General features: G+C 35.3%; 1 long non-coding RNA gene across 1 annotated transcript; it reads left to right on the top strand.

Moving 5' to 3' along the window:
* The first annotated feature begins 5,821 nt into the window (after nt 1-5,821).
* LOC111370298 lies at nt 5,822-7,340 on the top strand. The gene is made up of 3 exons (XR_002698366.1): nt 5,822-5,924; nt 6,314-6,371; nt 7,096-7,340. It is a non-coding gene; the product is annotated as an uncharacterized LOC111370298 (long non-coding RNA).
* Nucleotides 7,341-8,414: the final 1,074 nt, after the last annotated feature.

Genomic DNA, 8,414 nt, shown 5'->3' with positions numbered 1-8,414 from the left:
TAGATGAGTTGAGCACTACTGGGCTAGTTGATCTATCGAATTGAGTCATAGATTGTCAAGCATTGTATGACTCATCTTATCAGTTTAATAGTTCATATTTTGGGATAGACACCTCTTTTGTTCAAAAATTAGTTCCATGTTTTGGGCTTGCTATGTTTTGTATATATTATGCATTTTGGATACTGTGGTTTATAAATTGTTGCAAAGGTCGAATTGCCAATGTTGTGTTTGAATAGTTGATATTCTGTGGGCCAGTGTACCCTATTTTAAACTATATGTATCTGTTTGGAATATTGGATTATATATTTCAAGTGGTTTTAATCCATAATTCGGGGAAACTCTGCCGAAATTTTTACAAAGTATATTACAATCAAAACAGGTCAAAGTTACCTTGATGGTAGGTTCGGCACTTAGCTGGTATCTACCATCGGCGCACAACACGTGTCGGGTCTATTAGGATAATTCGGGACGGGTCGTGTCAATTGGTATCCGAGCCAGGTTATAGAGTCGGCTTGGATTGCATTAGTTTGAATTTGTTCTGATCATATTATAAATATTTTGTAGTTGGAGGTCATGGCTCGTGGTGGTAAGACTTGCAGACTCCATAATGTGCTGTCTCAACCACAATTTGCTCCTAATAGAGAGGATAGTAGAGTTGAGTAATCAGTACAACAAACTCATGACCAGATACAATAAGGAGATGTAGCTCAGTCTAATATTATAGCTAATAGGATTGCCACTACTATTGCTTCTGCTTTACACAGTTCTGATAAAGAATATATAGCATAGAGAGATCAACCAAATTAGTAGCTAAAGTGTTCACAGGCACTGCTGATCCAGCAGGAGCCTAATCTTGGTTGGTAAGGATTGAAAGAGTATTTCATGTTATGGATTGTCCCAATGATCGAAAATTGCATTTGGCAACCTTTTTGTTAGAAGGAGGTGCTTATGATTGGTGGAGGTCAGTCCAAAGTAAATATGTTGATCCTTCTATGATCACATAGACTAATTTGAAAGAAGATTTTAATGAGTATTACTGCCCCCGTTCATATAAGAGTGACAAACAGAATGAATTCTTGAAACTAGTACAGACATCCACAGTGGCAGAATATCAGAGAAAGTTCGTAGAATTATCAAAGTATGATGCGGTCCTTGTAGCCGATGAAGTTGATAAGTGCAGAAGGTTTGAACATGGCTTGAGAGAAGAAATTAGATCTGTGGTAACTGCAACAGGGTATGAGAATTTTCGTAAACATGTAAAAGCAGCGATGAGAGTGGAGAAAAGTCTTTTAGAATGACAAAATAGTCAGCAACAAATGAGGGCTAGAGTTGGTGGTAGTCATCAGTGGGCAGGAGTCTCAACGAATAGACCACCGAGAAGAGATCATAGAGGAGGTAGATTGGGTGTTTCCATGTCTGGCAGCTTCAAATCCAGATCTCATGGCAGTTAGAGATCTATGCAATAGCCACGGAGTAGTCGTTTTCAAACATAGGGATCTTCCTAGAGATTATTTACTTCTAGGCAGGGTGATAGCTCCAGTGTTGCCAAGTTTCCTCAGTGTCAGACTTATGGAAAATTTCACCCTAGTGAGTGCCTTAAGGGCGTTGGTGTTTGTTACCACTGTGGTCAGACTGGGCATATGAGGAGAGAGTGTCTAGATCGTTTTCAGTAGGGTGGTGTATCACAAGGAAGATCTTTACAATCAGGTGTTGGAATTTCCAGATAGAATCAGAACCAGGAGCAGTTGGCAGGTAAAGCAGGTACGACTAGTGCTATTCAGTCAGATGTTGGCAACACTGGTTTTAAACAGAAAGGTCAGGCAGGACGTCCCAGGACTCAGGGAAGAGTGTTTGTAGTAACTCAACATGATGCCGAGGGATCCCCAGATGTAGCCATGGGTATGTTATCTATTTTTGGCAAAAATGCTCGTTCTTTAATTGATTCTGGTGCTACACATTCATTTATATCATATGCATTTGCTATTAATGCGGACAATATGTCGGAACTATTAGACAGTGATTTAGTGGTAGTTACTCTAGTAGGAGATTCACTTTTAGCTAACAGAGTGTACAAGGATTGCGTGATTAGAATGAATGATCATAAGTTAAAAGCTAATTTGATTCCACTTGATATTCATGATTTTGATATGATATTGGGCATAGATTTCTTAGCTGCAAATCATGCTTCAGTTGATTGTTTTCGCAAGGAGGTGGTGTTCAGAAGGCCAGAAGAGCCTGGAATTATTTTTAGTGGTGAACAGAGAATATTACCTTCATGTCTTATTTCTGCACTTGATGCTGGGCGATTGCTTAGAAAAGGCTGTTCTGCGTATTTGGCTCATGTGATTGATACCCAAATCACTAAATTGAATCTTGATGATATACCTGTGGTAAGAGATTTCCCTGATGTTTTTTCTGAAGATCTTCCAGGGTTGCCTCTAGATAGAGAAATTAAGTTTACCATTGACTTGATCCCGGGACTACCCCTATTTCGCAGACGCCTTATAGAATGGCTCCAGTAAAGTTAAAGGAATTGAAAATTCAATTGCAAGATTTAGTTGACGAAGGTTTTATTAGATCCAACGTATCTCCATGGGGAGCACCAGTCTTATTTGTAAAGGAGAAAAATGGCAGAATGCGATTGTGTATTGACTATAGACAGCTGAATAAAGTGACTATTCTCAATAAGTATCCTTTGCCTCGTATTGATGATTTGTTTGACCAACTTCAAGGTGCCACAGTATTTTCTAAGATTGATCTGCGCTCATGGTACCATCAACTCAAAACTAGGGATGTTGATGTGCAGAAAACTACTTTTAGGTCATGGTATATATGGTCATTATGAGTTTCTAGTGATGCCGTTTGGGTTGACTAATGCCCCTACACCATTTATGGACTTGATGAATAGGGTGCTTCACCCATATTTAGACAAATTTGTGATTGTTTTCATTGATGATATATTAGTTTATTTTCGCAGTCGTGATGAGCATGCTGATCATTTGAGAATTATTTTACAGACTTTGCGAGATAAGCAGTTGTATGCTAAGTTTAGCAAATGTGAATTTTGGCTAGACAAAGTTGTATTTCTGGGTCATGTTATCTCATCAAAAGGTATTTTTGTAGATCCTCAGAAAATTGAAGCCCTAATAAAATAGGAATGCCCTACTAATGTTACAGAAGTACGGAATTTTCTTAGGCTAGTAGGACATTATTGTCGGTTCGTAGAGAATTTTTCCAAAATTGCTCTTCCTCTGACTAGTTTGACTCGAAAGAACACCAGGTTTGTGTGGACTGAAGAATGTGAAAAGAGATTTCAAGAGTTGAAGAGAAGATTAGTTTCTACTCCTATACTTACTCTTCCATCTCCAGATGAAGAGTTCGTGATCTATAGTGATGCTTCACGCCAAGGAATGGGCTGTGTTTCAATGCAAAATGGGAAAGTTGTAGCTTATGCTTCTAGACAATTGAAGAAGCATGAGTTAAATGACCCAACTTATGATTCGGAATTAGCTGCAGTGGTGTTGGCATTAAAGATTTGGAGGCACTACCTGTATGGTGAGAAATGTCAAATATTTACCGACCATAAAAGTCTAAAGTATATCTTTGATCAGAAGGAACTAAATCTAAGACAAAGAAGATGGTTGGAATCGGTAAAGGATTATGATTGTAAGATTGACTACCATCCAGGGGAAGCTAACGTAGTTGCAGATGCTCTCAGTAGAAAGACTAGTTCTTCATCTCCATCTAGTGCAGTATATGCTTCTTTGATTTGTGAATTCAAGAAGTTACACACTCAGTTGTCAGTTACTACTTCAGGGACATTATTAGCTCATTTTTAGGTAAGGCCTTCTTTGATTGATAAGGTTAGAGAAGCTCAATCTCAAGACTTGACGTTGAGAACATTGAAAGCAGAAGTTAGTGTTGGGTTACAAATGAATTATGTTATTATGAATGATGGTGCATTCGCCATGGGTAATAGATTATGTGTTCCAGATATTCCAGAATTAAAGAAGGAAATTTTAGAAGAGGCACATAGTTCTGCTTATGCTATGCATCCAGGCAGTAGTAAAATGTATCATACACTGAACGATCATCACTGGTGGCTTGGAATGAAGAGAGAAATAACAGATTTTGTATCCAAATGTCTTATCTGTCAGCAGGTAAAGCCAGTTCATCAGAAAACAGCAGGACTTTTCCAGCCATTGCCTATTCCAGAATGGAAATGGGAGCACATTACCATGAACTTTTTATTTGGTCTTCCTCGTACTCAGAATGGTCATGATGGAGTTTGGTTTACTGTAGATCGCTTAACCAAAACTGCTAGGTTCTTGCCGATCAAGGCTACTTATACTTTAAATAAGTTGGGAAAGTTGTATGTGGACGAGATAGTGAGCCTATATGGTACTCCATTATCTATTGTGTCTGATAGAAACCCTCATTTTACATCTAAATTTTGACCCAGTTTGCAGGAAGCCCTGGGTACTAAACTACATTTCAGTATAGCTTTTCATCCTCAGACAGATGGCCAGTCAGAGAAGACCATACAGACTGTTGAGGATATGTTGAGGGCTAGTGTTTCAGAGCTCAAAGGTAGCTGGGATACTAATCTGCCATTGATGGAGTTTGCTTACAATAACAGCTACCACTCCAGTATAGAAATGGCTCATTTTGAAGCTTTATATGGTCAAAAGTGTAGAACACCAGTTTGTTGGGATGATGCTGGTAAAGGAAAGTTAGTAGGCCCTGAATTGGTTCCAATGATGCCTGAAAATGTGAAATTGATCGAAGAAAAGTTGAAAGCAGCTCAGGATAGACAGAAAAGTTATGCGGATAGGCACAGGAAAGATCTTGAATTTGTAGTAGGAGACAAAGTTTTTCTTAAATTATCTCCTTGGAAAGGGGTGTTGAGATTTGGCAAGCGAGAAAAGTTGAGTCCACGATATATTGGACCCTATGAGATTACTGAGCGGATTGGTCCAGTTGCATATCGATTAGATCTGCCAGATGAATTATCTCGAATCCATGATGTTTTTCATATTTTCATGTTTTCATGCTTTGCAAGTACGTTACAGATCTCTCTCATGTTCTGGAGTCTCAGCCAATTTAGTTGAAGGAGAATTTGACTTATATAAAAGAGCCAATGAAATTCTTAGACAAGAAAGTGCAAACTCAACGAAATAAGACAGTTGCACTTGTTAAGGTACTTTGGCATAGTCAAACAGTAGAAGAAGCTACATGGGAGAAAGAGGATCAGATGCGTGCTCAATATCCTCATTTATTCATTGCCTAGTCAGTTGCCACTTGAATTTCGAGGACGAAATTCATTTAAGGAGGTAAGATTGTTACAACTCAATTTTTATAGTCAAGAATTCAAATGTTAACTAGTCAATGTCAAAGTCAATTAAGGATTAAAATGAAATTAAATATTTTATAGGGTTTATTTTACTATTGGCAATATATGAGGATAAAATTGGATACAATTTGAAGTTGAAAATTTACTTATATATTTTGGAAAGTTTAGGCTTTGAATGTTAGCTCATATTAGAGAAGAGGGACTTTTCTTACGAATTGGAGTTAGCGGGTTTTAAATGCCTTTGACCATCACTTTTCTCTCTAGAACACACAATACACACACAAGAAAAAAAATGACAATGAAGGAAAAAAAATGTAGAGAAGAGAAAAGAGAGAAGAAAAGGAAAGAAAAGAAGGAGAAAAAGGAAAAAGGAAGAAGAAGAAGAAGAAGAAAGGAAAGAGGTAGTTCAATGTTTATTTCCATTTTTCCTTTCTCTTTATTTTCTTCGAGAGGTAGATAAATTTTATGTTAAAATTCTAAGGTTTTATTTTGGCTCAAAATTTTTAGATTTTTGAGATGAATACTACTTGGAGCTCAAGTTATTGATTCTTGAATTTCTATCTACACTAGGGTAAGGAGATATCAATTTTTTTTGGGCAAACCCTATTTTTTAAATTTGATGATTGAGCATGGATGGAAATGATTACATTAATGGATTTATTCACTTGGAAGAATGATTTTAGGGAATGATAGATATATTAATTTCGTTGTAGTATGATTGCTAGTTTTTCACTAGAATGAAAGGGATAAATATTGGTATGATGGGAAATGAAGTTAAATTTGGATGTGGTATATAATTGTGAAGGTATTAGAAAGTGGAAATTAGCTCCGATTGATTAAAGGAAATTTAGGAAAATTTTGCAAGTCTCGGGGAATTTAGTTTAATTATTATATCATTAGAGATAAAATGTTTCTTTATTTTAATAGTGATTAAATTAGTTATTTTGTAATGTATTTCAGGTGGTGACGAAGAAATTGTAAAAGCTTACCGACTGGCCTAGTCTATAACTCGTATTGAGTGAGTGCATGAAAATTAATTCTTCAGAAATAAGTATTTATTCAATTTATATTAAATCAGAAAATTTATTATTTCATACAGTTGATTTGATAGCATGATTTCGGAATAAAGTTGATTTATAAACAATTGTTTTTAAAGTTTGATCCAATTCAGTTAAATCATTTCATTAAAATCATTTCATTAGCATGTTTTATCGATATTACGTTTTACTGAATATATAAAGTTATTTCTAAAAATCACCAGAAAGTACCCAGGTGATTTTACCCCAGTCTACATTGGTGTGAACTTGTTTCCACAGTGTATGACCAATTATGGTGATTTTACCCGCTCTATACTATTGTGAATGTGTTTGCATAGTGTATGACCAAAATTACAGAATTTCAGCTCTGTTCGCATATGAACAGAATTTAAGAATTACAAAATTTTAGAATTTCAGGATTACAGAATCGAATAGCTCTGCCATGTATATTGGTACTAGCTGATACATGAGTAAGGTTATTCTGGGTGTCTTTTTGGTGTGATTTTCAGTAACTTGCAGTTCATTATAGAATTTAGTTATTTCAATTTAAAGAATAAATGTTTTAGCTTATAGTACAATAAAAGATCATTTTTATTATATACTAGTTTTCAAAAAGTTGGCCTATCTAGAAAATATTTATTTACTTACGAAATATCCACTTACTGAGTTATAGGCTCACATTTTTATCACAATTTCTCTTATCAGATAGTAGCTGAGTTGAGCACTACTTGGCCAGTTGATCTATCGAGTTGAGCCATAGATTGTCAAGCATTGAATAACTAATCTTATCAGTTTAATAGTTCATATTTTGGGATAGACACATCTTTTGGTCAGAAATTAGTTCCATGTTTTGGGCCTGCTATGTTTTGTATATATTATGCATTTTGGATACTGTGGTTTATAAATTGTTGCGAAGGTCGAATTGCCAATGTTGTATTTGAATAGTTGATATTCTGTGGACCAGTGTACCTTATTTTAAACTATATGTATCTGTTTGGAATATTGGATTATATAATTCAGGTGATTTTAGTCCATAATTCAGGGAGAACTCTGCCAAAAATTTTGCAAAGAATATTATAGTCAAAACAGGTCAAAGTTACCTTGATGGTAGGTCTGGTACTTAGCTAGTATCTACTCTCGGTGCACGACACGTGTCGGGTCTATTAGGGTGATTCGGGACGGGTCGTGTCATTTATAGTGATACTTTGGACCACTTTAGGTTTCACAAGGAGTCACATCCCAATAAGAACTCGTATTTTATCTAAATTCCGCTCAATGCCTCCTTAATATACCATGAAACCTAAAAATTGCTGGACATAATCTCAGAAGCACAATTAAGTGGGTTAAGCTTTATACGGTAGTTTCAAAGGATGTGGAATGTTTCTTCTAGGTGTTTCAAATGGTCCTCAGTTTTCAGACTTCTAAGAAGAATATCATCAATATATACTTGTATTGTTTCGCTTATCCGACCTGCGAACATATGATTTAAATTCATAGAATTATTGCCAAAATCAGCTTATATATAATTATAAGGATGCAGTAGTTATTTTATTGATAAAATTACATATCAATGATGATAATGCCACTTTAATATCTTTTTAATATTGTCAAAACTTTCCTTCTTAAAAAAAAGTGGATGATATTTCATTATTTTAACAAAAAAGTGAATCTTACATTTTAACAAAGGTGATTGCATATTCATTCTATTGGAACAACAATTCTAGTCATCATTTGGTAACTTTTATATTCATTATCTGGTTTTCATTTCCCTTCACAACGTATAAAAATGCTAATTTTATCATATAAGCAAAAAGAGTACAAATGAAATAGTGTTAGACCTTTTCTAAAAAATGTGACAGAGTATTTCAATTGAAAATTCCATCAAATTATAAATTCATATATACTAGGAAAAAAAAAAAGGACCACCCTCAACAATATCAAAATCAAACAAAATATGAACTAATTGAATAAAAAACTATAAACATACAAACTTGTAGATTTGGGTTAATTATTTGCAAATTTGG

The sequence above is a fragment of the Olea europaea genome, chromosome 21 (assembly GCF_002742605.1).
Source record: "Olea europaea var. sylvestris chromosome 21, O_europaea_v1, whole genome shotgun sequence".
NCBI lineage: Eukaryota > Viridiplantae > Streptophyta > Magnoliopsida > Lamiales > Oleaceae > Olea > Olea europaea.
This window is presented reverse-complemented; position numbering and strand designations above follow the sequence as displayed.